Raw genomic sequence first — 7,239 nt, 5'->3', positions numbered from 1 at the left:
TGATTCTACACGGCCGGCGCGTCCACGATTCTTCCGCCGACCACTCGCCCGCCGCCTCGTAACGAGCCCCTCGCCCTCGCTGACGCCGTCGTTCCGCGCCCCGCGCCGCGTCAGATTCGCTCGTTCGCCCGCCGACAGCCGCCTGCCCGCCTGTTCGTGCTGTCACCATCGACCGATCGGTATCTTCCTCCTCCTCTTCCTCGCCTACGCCAAGCACTCCGACCGGAAGGGATCTCCTCGCCTCTCCTTTCTGCTGACGGTCGGACCCGCTTAACCCGCCGCTCGATTGATTCTACACGGCCGGCGCGTCCACGATTCTTCCGCCGACCACCCGCCCGCCGCCTCGTAACGAGCCCCTCGCTGACGCCGTCGTTCCGCGCCCCGCGCCGCGTCAGATTCGCTCGCTCGTTCGCCCGCCGACAGCCGCCTGCCCGCCTGTTCGTGCTGTCACCATCGACCGATCGGTATCTTCCTCCTCCTCTTCCACGCCTACGCCAAGCACTCCGACCGGAAGGGATGTCCTCGCCTCTCCTTTCTGCTGACGGTCGGACCCGCTTAACCCGCCGCTCGATTGATTCTACACGGCCGGCGCGTCCACGATTCTTCCGCCGACCACCCGCCCGCCGCCTCGTAACGAGCCCCTCGCCCTCGACTGACGCCGTCGTTCCGCGCCCCGCGCCGCGTCAGATTCGCTCGTCCGCCCGCCGACAGCCGCCTGCCCGCCTGTTCGTGCTGTCACCATCGACCGATCGGTATCCTCCTCCTCCTCTTCCTCGCCTACGCCAAGCACTCCGACCGGAAGGGATGTCCTCGCCTCTCCTTTCTGCTGACGGTCGGACCCGCTTAACCCGCCGCTCGATTGATTCTACACGGCCGGCGCGTCCACGATTCTTCCGCCGAACCTCAATATCTCTCTCGCCATCCAGCCGGTTTCGTAAGCCGCGGCCGGGCCCCCTCGCAATCGTCGGCCCTCTAACAGTGCAGCCTCAGCCGAGCAACGAGCAAGTAGAAGCGGCGGCGGCGTCATCAGCGGTGAACGAAGCCCGCAAATCGTTTCCGCTGTCGTTATGCTTCCTTCTCGTTCTCTCTCTGGCAGCTGCCGACCGCGCAGTTTTCACCCAGCCTGCGTCCGCCCGAATACAGTGCGCTAGGCCGACGGTGCTGCACGCTTTGCGGCTCCACGAACATCAATATCTCTCTCGTCTTCCTTCCTGGCGTCGGCCGGCCAACATCGCCGTCGTCGTCGCCTCCTCCTCGCCTCCTCCTCGCCTTTCCGGCGCCATCCAGCCGGTTTCGTAAGCCGCGGCCGGGCCCCCTCGCAATCGTCGGCCCTCTAACAGTGCAGCCTCAGCCGAGCAACGAGCAAGTAGAAGCGGCGGCGTCATCAGCGGTGAACGAAGCCCGCAAATCGTTTCCGCTGTCGTTATGCTTCCTTCTCGTTCTCTCTCTGGCAGCTGCCGACCGCGCAGTTTTCACCCAGCCTGCGTCCGCCCGAATACAGTGGGCTAGGCCGACGGTGCTGCACGCTTTGCGGCTCCATGAACATCAATATCTCTCTCGTCTTCCTTCCTGGCGTCGGCCGGCCAACATCGCCGTCGTCGTCGTCGTCGTCGCCTCCTCCTCGCCTTTCCGGCGCCATCCAGCCGGTTTCGTAAGCCGCGGCCGGGCCCCCTCGCAATCGTCGGCCCTCTAACAGTGCAGCCTCAGCCGAGCAACGAGCAACAAGCAACGAGCAAGTAGCAGCGGTGAACGAGGCCTGCAAATCGTTTCCGCTGTCGTTGTGCTTCCTTCTCGTTCTCTCTCTGGCAGCTGCCGACCGCGCAGTTTTCACCCAGCCTGCGTCCGCCCGAATACAGTGCGCTAGGCCGACGGTGCTGCACGCTTTGCGGCTCCACGAACATCAATATCTCTCTCGTCTTCCTTCCTGGCGTCGGCCGGCCAACATCGCCGTCGTCGCCGTCGCCTCCTCCTCGCCTTTCCGGCGCCATCCAGCCGGTTTCGTAAGCCGCGGCCGGGCCCCCTCGCAATCGTCGGCCCTCTAACAGTGCAGCCTCAGCCGAGCAACGAGCAACGAGCAAGTAGAAGCGGCGTCATCAGCGGTGAACGAAGCCCGCAAATCGTTTCCGCTGTCGTTATGCTTCCTTCTCGTTCTCTCTCTGGCAGCTGCCGACCGCGCAGTTTTCACCCAGCCTGCGTCCGCCCGAATACAGTGCGCTAGGCCGACGGTGCTGCACGCTTTGCGGCTCCACGAACATCAATATCTCTCTCGTCTTCCTTCCTGGCGTCGGCCGGCCAACATCGCCGTCGTCGCCGTCGCCTCCTCCTCGCTTTTCCGGCGCCATCCAGCCGGTTTCGTAAGCCGCGGCCGGGCCCCCTCGCAATCGTCGGCCCTCTAACAGTGCAGCCTCAGCCGAGCAACGAGCAACGAGCAAGTAGAAGCGGCGTCATCAGCGGTGAACGAAGCCCGCAAATCGTTTCCGCTGTCGTTATGCTTCCTTCTCGTTCTCTCTCTGGCAGCTGCCGACCGCGCAGTTTTCACCCAGCCTGCGTCCGCCCGAATACAGTGCGCTAGGCCGACGGTGCTGCACGCTTTGCGGCTCCACGAACATCAATATCTCTCTCGTCTTCCTTCCTGGCGTCGGCCGGCCAACATCGCCGTCGTCGCCGTCGCCTCCTCCTCGCCTTTCCGGCGCCATCCAGCCGGTTTCGTAAGCCGCGGCCGGGCCCCCTCGCAATCGTCGGCCCTCTAACAGTGCGGCCTCAGCCGAGCAACGAGCAACGAGCAAGTAGAAGCGGCGGCGGCGTCATCAGCGGTGAACGAAGCCCGCAAATCGTTTCCGCTGTCGTTATGCTTCCTTCTCGTTCTCTCTCTGGCAGCTGCCGACCGCGCAGTTTTCACCCAGCCTGCGTCCGCCCGAATACAGTGCGCTAGGCCGACGGTGCTGCACGCTTTGCGGCTCCACGAACATCAATATCTCTCTCGTCTTCCTTCCTGGCGTCGGCCGGCCAACATCGCCGTCGTCGTCGTCGCCTCCTCCTCGCCTTTCCGGCGCCATCCAGCCGGTTTCGTAAGCCGCGGCCGGGCCTCCTCGCAATCGTCGGCCCTCTAACAGTGCAGCCTCAGCCGAGCAACGAGCAACGAGCAACGAGCAAGTAGAAGCGGCGGCGGCGTCATCAGCGGTGAACGAAGCCCGCAAATCGTTTCCGCTGTCGTTATGCTTCCTTCTCGTTCTCTCTCTGGCAGCTGCCGACCGCGCAGTTTTCACCCAGCCTGCGTCCGCCCGAATACAGTGCGCCGCGTCAGATTCGCTCGCTCGCTCGCTCGCTCGCTCGCCCCGCCGACAGCCGCCTGCCCGCCTGTTCGTGCTGTCACCATCGACCGATCGGTATCCTCCTCCTCCTCGCCGACCCGCGGCCTCGTCGACGTCGTCTTCGAGGACCCGGTCAGGTTACGCCGCTGACCTCGTGTCGCGTCGCCGCCGGCGCGGCGGACGGGCTAGTTGTCGCTTCCCGATCCGCCACAGGCGACGCGACGTCACCGAAAGAGAGCGGTGCTGTGTGTTCGTCCCGCTAGACCGGGACGGATCAGCAACCGTGGCTACAACTCCGGGTTTCGCGGCGGTGGTGCCCCCCCCCGCAATCTCCTCGCGCTCGCCCATCCCGGCATCGTCGTTGCTTTGGCTCGTTCGGCGGCTGCCGACAACGCCGTTTTCGTCATCGCACACACGCTTCTCGTTGACCGCAGCCCGTGCTGTCGCAATCGTTTCGGCTCGCTCGCTTCCCCGCTCGTCGTCCTTCTCGCGTGGCGGCGGCGGCGGCGGCAGCAGCAGCCAGAAACCGCCTCGCTTCTTCAACCCGCACCGGCGCCCGTCCTACCGCAGCGGCCCGGTGTGCGGCAGTCGGATCGCAAACCGTTTCTACTCGGCGAACTCTTTTTCTTCCGTCTGGCGCGCTTTTCCGCTGCTACAGCAGAGCGGCGGATTAGGACGCGTAACGTACGTACGAACGAACGGCTACCGCAGCAGCAGCAGCAGCGGCGGCCGCGATTTTTCAGGCTCCTCCTCCTCCTCCTCTTCGCTTTCGTTTGCTCTCCGCGCGGCGGCGGCGGCGATGGCAGCAGCGGGACTTCCGCCTCGACATCCGCCTCGACTTCCGCTCTCAGCCGACCGACGCGACGGTGACGCTACTACAGCGACGACGACGACGACGACGACGACGATACCTGGTTGATCCTGCCAGTAGTCATATGCTTGTCTCAAAGCTTAAGCCATGCAAGTGTAAGTTCATGCCGTAAACGAATGGTGAAACCGCGAATGGCTCAGGAACCGGACCTAATCCTCGGGACCGTATTCCTCACCGCGAGGAGAGTGGATAACTGTGGCAATTCTAGAGCTAATACATGCAACCGAAGCCGCGATCGCAGGTCGCACCCGGGCGTCGGGCCGAAAAACGGCTTCCGGCAGCAGCAGCGGTCTTCGTCGCCGCAGCGCCTCCGCGTGCTCGGCGTCGTCCCAGCCGCTGCCGGTCGTCGCCGGCGCCCGCTCGGCCGGGTTGGTTCCGGGACTGCTCGCCAGTTCCCGCCGCCGCCGGTCGCGACGATACGGTCGGCCTTCCGCATTGGTCGCGGCGCAAATATTAGACTGAGACCGACGCGTACGGGCCGTCGCAGCAGCCGCCGTCGCCGTGCTTCGCACGCGCGCGGGTCTAGGCGTGCGTCGGCTTCACGCCCCTTCGATTTTGGTGACTCTGGATAACTGTCAGTACGATCGCACGGGCTAGTATCGACTAGCCTTCGCGCGACGGGTCCCCCGCGAGTCCGCCCTATCAACTGTCGACGGCCCGGTAAGTGCCGACCGTGGTGGCAACGGGTAACGGGGAATCAGGGTTCGATTCCGGAGAGGGAGCATGCGAAACGGCTACCACATCCAAGGAAGGCAGCAGGCGCGCAAATTACCCACTCCCGGCACGGGGAGGTAGTGACGAAAAATAACGACGCGGGACTCTGTCGAGGCCCCGCGATCGGAATGAGTACACTTCAAATCCGTTAACGAGGATCGACCGGAGGGCAAGTCTGGTGCCAGCAGCCGCGGTAATTCCAGCTCCGGTAGCGTATATTAAAATTGTTGCGTTTGAAAAGCTCGTAGTCGGAATTCGGGTCTCGAAAACGTGCCCCAGCACGTTCGGGGCGACGGCGCCGTCGCGGGCGTGCCTCGCGCGCGTCCGCTTCGGTCGTCCGTTCGCACTCCCGGCCCTATTCGCCGGTGCGTGCGCGGTCGGGCCGCGGAGCTCTGCGCGCATCGTCGCTGCGACGGTCTCTCCGGTAGCCCGTCACCCGCCTCCGTAGCTTCCGCTTCCGTCCTCTCGGTCGGTCGGTCGGTCGGTCGGCATCGGCATCGGCACGCGATCGTTCGGCCTCGCCGCCGTCGTCGCTGCTGCCGCCGCCGCCGCCGCCGTCTCCTCCGTCGCTTGCGGCGGTACGCGGTGTTTTCGGGGGAAACAAACGGGGGTCGAGCGTCGCCCGGGGCATCGCCGCTCGCACGCGTTTCGGTAGCGCGTCCACCTCCCGGTCGTTTCGGCCCGCACGGTTCCTCCGAGGGTGCTCTTCGCCGAGTGTCCGAGGCGGCCGGTACGTTCACTGTGAAAAAATTAGAGTGCTCAGAGCGAGCCCCGCCGGCTTGCATACGAAAAGCATGGAATGATGGAAAATGGCCTCGTCCGCGCGTCATCCGTCGGTCTCCGTTCACGACGAGGCAATGATCGAAGGGAGCGATCGGGGCCACTCGTATTGCGACGTTAGAGGTGAAATTCTTGGATCGTCGCAAGACGCACTGCAGCGACGGCGTGTGGCAAGCACGTTTTCCTCGATCAAGAGCGAAAGTCGGAGGTTCGAAGACGATCAGATACCGTCGTAGTTCCGACCGTAAACGATGCCGACTGGCGCTCCGCCGGCGTTCGCTTCGATGACCCGGCGGGGAGCCTGCGCGGGAAACCATAGTCGGTTCCGGGGGGAGTATGGTTGCAAAACAGAAACTTAAAGGAATTGACGGAAGGGCACCACCAGGAGTGGAGCCTGCGGCTTAATTTGACTCAACACGGGAAAACTCACCCGGTCCGGACACCGGTAGGATTGACAGATCGATAGCTCTTTCTCGATTCGGTGGGTGGTGGTGCATGGCCGTTCTTAGTTGGTGGAGCGATCCGTCTGGTTGATTCCGATAACGAACGAGACTCCGGCCTGCTAACTAGCGCGTCGATTAGTGCTTTTCCGGTAGCGAGGCGGCGCCGAAGCCATCGTCGGTAGCTCCGCGCGCGGCCCGTGCTTGCCGTTGCCGCCGCTCTCCTTCGCGTCCGGCGCTGCGGCCGCGTCCGGCAACTGCCTTCTTAGCAGCCTTTCGTGCTCCGCTCCTCGCGGGTTGGTGTGCGGGTTGGTCTGGGATGGCGGTTCGCACGCGGCGTGGTTGCGGCGTCGGTTGCGGAGCGGCGGCGGTGACTCGGTCGGCTCGGCCCGCGCGAGCCCGGCGGCGGCACGCCGTCGCGCCCGGGCCAGTCGGTTGGCGAACGCAGCGCTTCTTAGAGGGACGGGCGGCAGAAAGCCGCACGAGGCGGAGCGATAACAGGTCTGTGATGCCCTTAGATGTCCGGGGCCGCACGCGCGCTACACTGGAGGTATCAGCGGGCGCGTCTCCCCCGGCCCGAGAGGGTCGGGAAACCTCTGAACCACCTCCCGTGATAGGGATCGGGGCCTGGAACCAACCCCGTGAACGAGGAATTCCCGGTAGGCGCGGGTCATCAGCCCGCGTCGATCACGTCCCTGCCCTTTGTACACACCGCCCGTCGCTACTACCGATCGAACGGTCCGGTGAGGTCCTCGGATCTGGCCGACGAGTTCGCTTACGCGCGGCGGCGTTCCGCGCCGTCGCCGGCGCGTTCTCTGATGGCCCGGAGAAGACGACCGAACCCGATCGCTTAGAGGAAGTAAAAGTCGTAACAAGGTTTCCGTAGGTGAACCTGCGGAAGGATCATTACCGCAGCAGCAGCAGCAGCCCTGCTCCGCTCCTCCGTCTCCTCCGTCTCCTCCTCCTCCTCGCCTTTCCGGCGCCAGCCAGCCGGTTTCGTAAGTCGCGGCCGGGCCCCCTCGCACTCGTCGGCCCTCTAACAGTGCAGCCTCAGCCTCAGCCGAGCAACGAGCAAGTAGAAGCGGCGGCGTCATCAGCGGTGGACGAAGCCCGCAAATCGTTT

At 64.7% G+C, this 7,239-nt stretch overlaps 1 pseudogene; it reads left to right on the top strand.

The window, feature by feature from the left end:
* Positions 1-4,219: 4,219 nt before the first annotated feature.
* Positions 4,220-7,025, top strand: LOC149135429 (small subunit ribosomal RNA; annotated as a pseudogene).
* Positions 7,026-7,239: the final 214 nt, after the last annotated feature.

This window comes from Octopus bimaculoides, chromosome 5 (assembly GCF_046866305.1).
Source record: "Octopus bimaculoides isolate indiv1 chromosome 5, ASM4686630v1, whole genome shotgun sequence".
NCBI classification, from domain to species: Eukaryota; Metazoa; Mollusca; class Cephalopoda; order Octopoda; family Octopodidae; genus Octopus; species Octopus bimaculoides.
The sequence above is the reverse complement of the archived record's forward strand: the minus strand, read 5'-3'. Positions and strand labels throughout refer to the sequence as shown.